The sequence below is a fragment of the Limulus polyphemus genome, unplaced genomic scaffold, assembly GCF_000517525.1.
Source record: "Limulus polyphemus unplaced genomic scaffold, Limulus_polyphemus-2.1.2 Scaffold8533, whole genome shotgun sequence".
Classification (NCBI taxonomy): Eukaryota; Metazoa; Arthropoda; class Merostomata; order Xiphosura; family Limulidae; genus Limulus; species Limulus polyphemus.
Genome location: NW_013674143.1, coordinates 17,632 through 19,236, shown reverse-complemented (window position 1 = coordinate 19,236; position 1,605 = coordinate 17,632). Strand labels below are relative to the sequence as shown.

The following is a 1,605-nucleotide window of genomic DNA, read 5'->3' as shown; positions in this document are numbered from 1 at the left end:
GAACATTCAAGTTTTACTTTCAACTTTCAATGCCTAGCCCCAACTTCTTAAACCCTAACCCCTATTGTTCTCAAAACCCCTAGCCCCCCAAAAAAAACAGAAATTAGAAGCAAAAATAAAATTGACGTTTATAACATTTAACCGAATAATCACCAACAGAACATTCAAGTTTTACTTTCAACTTTCAATGCCTAGCCCCAACTTCTTAAACCCTAATCCCTATTGTTCTCAAAACCCCACTTTCCCAAGAAATCTACTTCTCAAGCCATGCCTCTTATTAACCTTTATTGTTCTCTGAATCCCCAAATGTCAGGGGGGGCGATCAGTCTTTGTTGTTCAGAACACGTTTTTTTTTTTTGTTGTTTTTTTTTAAACTAAACCAATTATTGACTGTTACTTTCAGTACCGCGTTAGTTGCCACAAAGATTAGGGCTTAGATGCCATTTTCAATTACCCGGATTCAGCTGTTTTTAACTTCGACACTCGGTCGGAGCCGAGTATTACCGAGTAGTCCAATACCCGGCCGGGGCAGAATATCTGGCCGGGTACTCGTCCATCCCTACTTACTAGATATGACAATTTCATCTGTAGTCAACATAACATTTAAGATAAGGGAGAACAAATAATGAAGTCTGTCTCACGAAAGCGCTGCACGTTCGTAGACTCAGGGTTGATAGATAGGGATAAATGACACTGAAACACAATAAAACTTTGATGACTGGTTGAGAAGTGTGAGCCTCTAGAAGTATTTATCACTTATACACAGAACGTTTGAACCACTGATCCAACTTACCATGACAATTCACGACATTGCATCGTGATAGAATTAAAACAACGCAAATCTACCATGTTTGTCCTGAATTAAAGGGGCGAGATGTTTCTTTCTTTAAAACATTTATCTTTTTTAACAACTATTTAAATTAAATCAGTTCAATTTTGTTGTTATTTAAGAAATCCCTGCGATTTACACTTTTTTTTCGTCAATGACCTTGACCTTTGACTGTGAAATTAATGTCAACAATAGATGAAGCATACCAAATTATGTATATTTAGACACTTTACAGCTGTATTAGTATAAGAAACATTGAATATTATGCGTTTCACAGAAACCCGAAAATTTACCAACTGTGTTGCCTTGACATCAGTGTTTTAGCAAGTTTTTAGGGTTGCGATCACCACCACACGGCATTTCTGAAACCCGAGATTCTAAACTTTAAAATAACAGCTCATATGTGTAAAAAAATACGTTACATATAGAAATAAATATGTTTCTTATATTGAGTAACCCCGCGAAGTTCACAGTTTTCGACAACGAACTTTGACCTTCATTTATAAAAAGATAATGTATATTGGATATTATGGTGAATGTCTTGATAATTGTAATTGGTTTCGAAGCTTGTATGTTAGTTGAATTGGTTTCTGGTTACTTAAAGTTTGTTTGAAGTTAAGCACAAAACTACACAATGGGCTGCCCCCTCCCCCAGTGGCACAGCGGTTCGTCTGCGGACTTACAACACTAGAATCCGGGTTTCGATACTCGTGGTGGGCAGAGCACAGATAGCCCATTGTGTAGCTTTGTGCTTAATTACAAACAAACACAATGGG

At 37.1% G+C, this 1,605-nt stretch overlaps 1 protein-coding gene across 1 annotated transcript in view; it reads left to right on the top strand.

Annotated features, from left to right (window-relative positions):
- Positions 1-1,605, top strand: part of LOC106475408 (WD repeat-containing protein 86-like) — a gene marked incomplete at its 5' end in the record, with an annotated part of 11,531 nt that overhangs the window by 6,746 nt on the left and 3,180 nt on the right. The window lies entirely within an intron of this gene.